This window comes from Mastomys coucha, unplaced genomic scaffold (assembly GCF_008632895.1).
Source record: "Mastomys coucha isolate ucsf_1 unplaced genomic scaffold, UCSF_Mcou_1 pScaffold3, whole genome shotgun sequence".
In the NCBI taxonomy this organism is placed as follows: Eukaryota; Metazoa; Chordata; class Mammalia; order Rodentia; family Muridae; genus Mastomys; species Mastomys coucha.
The window spans coordinates 48,806,559-48,814,382 of NW_022196909.1; positions in this window are offsets into that span (position 1 = coordinate 48,806,559).

The window sequence follows — 7,824 nt, forward strand, 5'->3', positions numbered from 1 at the left end:
CCAGTAAAGGTGCAGACCCAGTGCAGGTGAGGACTCAGTACAGGTGCAGACCCAGTGCAGGTGCAGACTCAGTGCAGGTGCAAAGTCAGTGCAGGTGCAGAGTCAGTGCAGGTGGAGAGTCCACTGGAAAGTAATCAGAATAATCCAGTCCCTGGCTGGGCACGTGGTAGTACATGCCTTTAAAATTTACCTTTCTCTGGAGCACTGGGAGCCAGAGACAGGTAAATCTCTAAGTCAAGTTCCATGACAGCCAGAACTACATAGAGCCCCCTGTCTTACAACTCAGAATATTGCAGTCCCTACAATAACACTAAATCTTTTCTCCTTCACCCATCAATCTTTTTATTCTTGTTCCTCAAACCTTAAGGGGGCTGAAATATGTCCATATGTCTGTGTGTGTGCATGTGTGCATGTGTGTGTAACATCTCATCTATGAGTGGATGCACATCGAGGAACACAGTGGATGCACATCGAGGGATCCTGTGTGCCTTTCCATGTCCATAGTCAAGTCTTGAGAGAGACCTTCCCCTCCATCTTTCTCTCCCTGGCCTCAGAGACACTCGCCCTCCTCACCCAGACTCATTTCCAGCAGGGTTGGGCCAGAGCTGAGGTTTGGCTGGGGCTCTCTCTGCAGCTGGTACTAAACCACAGAGGTCACTCCGAGAGCACAAAGGGGAGTGTCCCCAAAGGTCACTTTTGCTTTGAGCTCAGACAGCTTTTCTTCATGGAAACAATGCCACACAGTCACTCAAATAACATTTATAGTTGGAGGCCAGGTCCCCAAGCCACAACAGGCTATTAAGTTACTGTGCCAACCAACCTGATCTGACAGTTCATGAGCTACTCGGCCAAGTGAAGGCTGAGTGGCAGGCTCACAGCCCCACCCTGCAGCAACTTCTTCCTCTCTAGGAACCTGCAGCCTGGCTCTCAGGCAGCTTGGGAGGAGTTGAGGGCAGAGGTTCTGAGGTGGATCTTCTGGGGTGGGGCTGGGCAATGTGAATGCCCTGGCACGTAGGCATGTGTGTGTTGGTAGTGACCCTGATGGCTTAGGGCAGAAGTTTCTCTCTCTCTGTCTCTGGTGTGGCATGTGTGTGTGTGCACACACTTACACGTGTCTCCCTCTGTGTGTGTGAACCAGGAAAGAAAGGAGCAAGGAATCAAAGGCTTTGAGGCCCCACAGTGGGTCTGACTGGGGCAGAGCATGCCAGCTGCTATAGAAAGTGATGGTTCTAGAAAGATTTCAGTCTCCAAGTTTAGCTGAGACCTCAAATTAGAGGGATGCATCCCTGTCACCAGAACAGGCAAGAATAGGACAGAATTGTGGGGAAGATGGAGATGCAGCTGCACAACCCACCACCCTGTAGCTGGATCAGAGGAGAAGGAGAAACGAGGAGGGGAGGGAAACTGCCAAGGGGAAGTCCCTGGGCCTGTCACATCCTCGAAGCCACTTCTTGGCTTTGGGTTTCTATGGGTTAAAAATAACCTTGTAAGCCAAGAGTGGTATAGCATACACCTGCAAATCCAGAACCTGGGGAGGCTGAGGTGGGAGGACTGCTTAGTTTGAGGTTAGCCTGAGCTATGTGGTGAGTTAGAGATCAGTCTGGCTACAGTGAGAGGTCTTATCACAGACAGACATAACAGAACAAAGACCATGAAGAATACACTTGGGCCACTGTCCTGAGACCACTAGACCCTAGAATACTGTGGCCCTCACTGCTCTCCACCTTGGTTGGGTACACACACAGTTGCAGATACACAGGGCCAACCTAGGAGGGAATGGGTAGGAGAGGAAAGGGAGAGACGAACAAGACTCAAGCTGCCTCAGAAGGAAGTTTTTAATGTGGCAGAGTAGAAACCCAGGCTGGAGGGTGTGGCCCTTGTTCCTGAGAGCCTGGTAGAGCAGGCCTATGCCAATCACATGCCGCCTTCTTCCTGGAGGGCTTCTGAGAGCCTCTAGTCTGTGGAGGGGAAGAGACACCACCCCGCCTTGGATGTTCCTGAAGGTTCTTTTGGTATTAATTTTCTCATCTTCACAGCAGTTTCCTGGGAAGTGGCACTGTGTGCTGACTACTGGGTCTCTGGCCCTTTGTTATGTAGCATTCCAACTTGTAAGGAGGACTCCCTTATAAAGGGAGAGGAACATTCCATCCTGCAGGGAAATCCCTTAAAACTCAGGAAGTGAACAACTCACAAGTTCCAGGAAGCCCCTGAAACTGACCAGATTCACTAGGTCCTTCCCATCCCAAGTGCATATAAGCAGAAAGAACTGCTGAGGGGCGCTCGCTTGGACCTGCTGAGCTGCTGGAGACAATCTGACTCCAGGTTTCCAGTTTCATGAGCCACGGCCCACTGCTAGTGTGCATTCTTGAGCGTAGCTGTCACTGACTCGTGTAAGGAATCCCTCATCCACACTCCACAGTAATCCCATAGACTTAACTCACTGGTGCTCCAAGTTGTGTTTTGGTGGTATTCGTACTCTCGTCTGTTGTTGGTTCCCTATCTGGGGTGAGTAGGCATTTGTTTACATCTCATTGGGAATGGCATCACGCAACACCTTAAATGAAGCATGGGGATACCTTCCTGAGCAGCCCAGATGGAAGCAAACCAGATCTTGGCAACAAGGTACCCTGCTTCCTTTGGTGGATGATGCAACTGCATTAGCCGCAACCCCCCCATCCCCCCACCCCCTCCCCCCGCTGATTCTGCACTGATCTGTTCCGTAGCGGTCTGTGGTTTTCCCCAGGACAGGAGGTGAAAGAATGCGCACCCTATTCCTGTTCTGGCAGCTCCGGTATGCAGCCTCACTGTTTCATCTGTGAAGTGCTCGGAAGCTATGAACACTTGGGCAAGTGTGGGATGTGTGATGATACGCTCTCCGGTCGTGTCCCCATCGGCCCACGGAAATCAGGTGGAGGCCACCTGTTCTCATTGAAGGTTTACCTCAATCTAGTGAGGGGTGGTTTTTTATACTTTTTTAAAATAGAGTCTGGCCAAGTCAGCTCAGTCAGTCAACAGGGTCTCAAGGGAGGGAGCGAGGACTGGAAAGAAAAAGACACTATAACATGACTCCAACTAGGGCTAAGGTGCCACGGACTGGGGTTTCTTACGGGGTCCCTTGTTCCGCGGGACGATGGGTTCTGGCCAGGTGTGCACGGGATTCGGCTTTGACAAAGACACTACACAAGAAGTGTTCTATCTGAATGTACTTCTTAAAAATGACATGAGGCTTTTACAATCATTGCAAAAGAGAGATGAAAAATCTGGCAGCTCAGTAGTCGAGGTACATCTGAGGCCATCTAAAACACACTGGGTCTAAAACATCAGCCATCTCCTCTGGACTGGTGCAGCACCCCCGGGCTCCAAGTGCTCGGGCTGTATGGGCTGGGCCAGAGTCCCGGGTGGGGGGGGCTGCGGGTGCGCGAGCCAGGAGGGTAGAGGTTCGAATCTAGAGTCCTCAATGCTGAATGTTCGAATCTTCAATGTTGAATGCTCGAATCTCGAATGCTTAATCTCTTGAATCTCGACTGGTGCTGCACTCCCCCAGGGCCCAAGTGCTCTGGGCCTGGGGGGGCTACTGACTGCATAGATCTAAGTCCTAGTCCACCTAAGCTCTGGTTCTAGTCCAAGTGCGAGCGAGTCCGAATGCTGAATGCTGACTCCTGTTGCTCAATGCTCTATGCTGTCTCTTTCCGTAAGCTTTAATGCCCTACCCACAATGCTGGAGGCAATTAGTTAGAATGGCTTAACATTCTAAACCAGGGTTTAATGCCCTACCCACAATGCTGGAGGCAATTAGTTTGGATGGCTTAACATTCCAAGCCAGGGTTTGACTAGGACGTTGGAACATTGGTGAAGGTCAGAGAGCAATGTCCGAATTTTTTCTTACTAGTTGTAAAGAAATGATATCTTGGTGGGCCCCTAGCACACAAGTATGAGGACATATCTGGGCTACCTCTGAGTTTGGGGTGCCAGGCGACAATGCAGAGGCAGGAGACTGATTTTCCTTGAAGTTTACGCCTCAAATACCGCCGTCACGCAAAGTGTACGTGGCACTAAAGCTGAAGCAGCTTTATGTCTCTCCAGCCGGCTTTTATCTCATTCTAGGTACGTCCAAATCGCAGGGTCAGTTCTTAGATCAAAGACAAAGTAACCAAGCGAAGTAGTAAACAAGGAGATCACATAATCAACCAGAGCAGTAAGCAAAGCCCTATGCTCACTGTTTCTCATATTCTTACCTGAGCCTACATCCTTGTCAGTGCCCAGTGACAAATGCCAAATTCCTAGGAGCAACACCAAAAGCTCTCAACAGGAGTTGCACTTGGTAGCTCAGGCTGGCATGGAACTCGTGGATGGCTCTCCTGCCTCTGCCTCCCAAGTGTTGGGAATTATAGGTGTGAACTAATGTGCCTGGCTTAGAATCTTAACTAGTCCCTTCTGCCTAAAATGTTTTGACGACAGTGTGAAATGTCCCCAGACACTAGTGTTGCAACGGACTTAGAAGGACTCACCTCATTCTGTGAGAGACCTGGGTTTCAGGCAATGCTCCTTGACCTCAGAGGATATGTTAAAAGAGACAATGAAGTATAGAGAGGTGTGTTCTCATAAAGTGTGTGTGTGTGTTTGTGTGTGTGTACACGTGTGAGTTCATGTGCACCAAGAGCATGCAGCTCGTTGTGGAGGCCAGAGAGTGAATCGCCTGGAGCTGCAGTTCTGGTGATTGTGATCTGCTTGACACAGTGCTAGGATTCAAACTGGGTCCTCTGCAAGAGCAGTGAGTGCTTTTAACTATCAAGCCGTCTCTCCAGCCCCAGGAACTGAGTCCTTTGATCTTGTGCCACCTTTGTCTTAGCGCTTCTATCTGTTCCCTTTCTCACTGCTGTGGCCAGAACCCTGTCAAGAAGCAACGGAAGGGAGGAGGGGTTGAGTGTGGCCCTCAGTTCCAAGGGATCCGGTACATCATGGCGGAAGAGGCGTGGCGGCAGCATGAGGCAGCTGGTCACACTGCCTCAGCCGTCACAAACTAGACAGTCAGGAAGTGTGCTGGGCTGTAAAACCACATGGCCAACCCTCCAGTGATTCATTCCTGCAGCAAGGCTCTATCTCCTACAGAAGAGACCCATCTTCTGTAAGGTCTCAAATAACAACGGGAACCACTGGGAACTAAGTGTACAGATGCATGAGCCGGTGCGGGACACAGCCACAGAGTGGTCCTGGGGTGTTTGGTGGCTTCTGTGTCTACTGAACTGGGCGGTGTTTGATACTCTGACAGCTTGGGGCTCGCTTCTTCTGTAACTTTATTAGCTTGCTAATGTGCTCTGGGGATGCGATATCTATCCAGAGAGCCAGTGAGCCACGAAGGGACGCTTTACCTTTCTGGTTCTCCAGTCCAGCCCGCGTTCTCCAGTTGTTTCATATGCCCAATTCTCTAGCGTTGTCTTTGGAGACGGCCCCACAAAAGCCACTCAGGGAGCCTTAGACAAAGATTATAAACCCAGCCTGCCCTCCCTGGCAGCTACTGATCACTCATGGCTCCTCTTAAATTTAAATAATTTAAATTGCAAGGAAATGATAGCTTCTGAGGTCCCGACCTCCTCGCTGTCAGGCCGTAGGTAGATATTTGACAACAGGGAGGGTGCTCTCAGCATTCTCTGATGACCGTGCTTGAGGCTACGAGGCTACGGTTTGGATCTGGAACGCTCTCCCAGAGGCTCATGGGTTGATGGCTTGGCCCCTGATGCACTATAGTTCAGAAGTGAGTGAGCAGTCAGCAGACCTGGAACTTGTCAGTACATTCACCATTGAAGATTTAAATGTATATATATATGCCATGCACACTGTGCGTGTCGGCGGTAGTTGAGGCGTAAACTTCAAGGAAAGTCAGTCTCCTGCCTCCGCATTGTCGCCTGGCACCCCAGACTCAGAGGTAGCCCAGATATGTCCTCGTACTTGTGTGCTAGGGGCCCACCAAGATATCATTTCTTTACAGCTAGTAAGAGAAAATTCGGACATTGCTCTCTGACCTTCACCAATGTTCCAACGTCTTAGTCAAACCCTGGCTTGGAATGTTAAGCCATCCAAACTAATTGCCTCCAGCATTGTGGGTAGGGCATTGAAGCTTACAGAATGAGAGACTTATCCCAGGACAAGGGCAAGTAAAATCCTCATTCTCAGTCAGTACTGCAGCTGAACTACTCCTAAAAATTAGTAAGAGACAGTCTCTACTTCCCCAAAAGATTAGCATAGTGGGCGTTTTACCTAGGATGGGCGGCACCTCAAGAGAGAGTGTGTGTGAGAGACAGCATTCAACACCATGCATTCAGCATTCTAGATTCAGCAACAAGCAGTCAACGTTCAGCATTCGGACTCGCTCGCACTCAGACTAGAACCAGAACTTAGGTGGAAGTCCGTAGCCAACCCCCCCCCCCCCGGGCCCAGAGCGCTTGGGCAGGGGGGTGGTGCAGCACCAGTTGAGATTCGAGAGAGAGTGAGCATTTGAGATTGTAGCATTTTACATTGAGCACTTGAGATTCGAGCCTCTATTCTCCTGGCTGGCACACCCGCAGCCCCCCTGAGACTCCAGCCCGGGGCCCATGCAGCTGGAGCGTGCTCGGAACCCCGGGGGTGCTGCGCCAGTCCAGAGGAGATGGCTGCTGTTTTAGATCTAGTGTGTTTTAGTTGGCCTCAGATGTACCTCGACAACTGAGCTGCCAGATTTTTCATCTCTCTTTTGCAATGGTTGTAAAAGCCTCATGTCATTTTTGAGAAACACACTCAAATCCCACACTACTTATGTTGAGTCTGTTTGTCAAAGCCGAATCCCGTGCACACCTGGCCAGAACCCATCGTCCTGCGGAACAAGGGACCCCGTTAGAAACCCCAGTCCGTGCGTGGCATATATAGTATGTGAGTACATTGTAGCTGTCTTCAGACACTCTAGAAGAGGGCATCGGATCCCATTACAGATGGTTGTGAGCCACCATGTGGTTGCTGGGAATTGAACTCAGGACCTCTGGAAGAGCAGTCAGTGCTCTTAACTGCTGCGCCATCTCTCCAGCCTCCGTTGATGGATTTGTAGATGATGGCCCGTTGGGAGCTGGTGGAGACTACGGGACTTCCTAGTTGGAGGAAGAGGGCAGTTCCTTCACAGGGATCACTAGTTCCAGGCCCCAATGTGTGTGTGTGTGTGTGTGTGTGTGTGTGTGTGTGATCCAGATCTTGTTCTAAACCCACACTGCCTTTGGGATTCGATCAGGGGCAGTATGGAGGGAAGACAAGCCACAGCAGGTTACTGGCACCTCCTCCTCTATGACCCAGGACAGAGAAAGACCTGTAAGACGGTGTTCAGGAGCTGGAGAGAGGGCTCGGCTGTTAGGGGCATTTGCAGCTCTTGCTAAGACCCAGGTTCAGTTCCCAGCACCCACATGGTAGCTTACAGCTATCTGTAACCCCAGTTCTAGGGGATCAGACGCCCTCTGGTGGTCTCAGCAGGTACTGGGCACAGAGCTTGAGAGCTCTCTCTCTCTCTCTCTCTCTCTCTCTCTCTCTCTCTCTCTCAAAAACCAAAACTAAACAAATAGTCTTTGAAAAGTCCATGTGAGCAGGGCATCGGTGGCGCACGCCTTTCATCCCAGCACTTGGGAGGCAGAGGCAGGTGGATATCTGAGTTCGAGGCCATAAAATAAAACTGAACAGTTTTTGAAAAATCCAAGTGTTAGCTTGATCAGAACAACTTAGCCCAGCTCCCTTCCTCGGCCCGGCTCTTCCCCCGCGCCCCCCTCAGGACTGAGAGGGAAGTGCAGGCTGAGACTTCTGACCATGCAGAGG